Source organism: Octopus bimaculoides, chromosome 18 (genome assembly GCF_001194135.2).
Source record: "Octopus bimaculoides isolate UCB-OBI-ISO-001 chromosome 18, ASM119413v2, whole genome shotgun sequence".
NCBI classification, from domain to species: domain Eukaryota; kingdom Metazoa; phylum Mollusca; class Cephalopoda; order Octopoda; family Octopodidae; genus Octopus; species Octopus bimaculoides.
In genome coordinates, this window is record NC_068998.1 from 12,504,345 (window position 1) to 12,504,747 (window position 403).

The following is a 403-nucleotide window of genomic DNA, read 5'->3' on the forward strand; positions in this document are numbered from 1 at the left end:
CATACATATATATGTATATATATGTTTACATACATACATATATATATATATATATATATATATATATATATACGTACGTATATACATACATATATATGTATATATATGTTTACATACATATATATATATATGTATATATATATATGTGTGTGTGTGTGTGTGTGTGTATATACATATATGCTAATATACATACATACATACACACACGCGCACACACATGCACACACACACACACATATGTACAGATATATAGAGTTGAAATTTACAGGAAGACAAAAGACGACGACAGGTGTATAAAGAACATATACATATATAAACATATATATATATAAACACACACATATATATACATGTATATATATATATATATATATGTATATATATATATATATGTATATATATA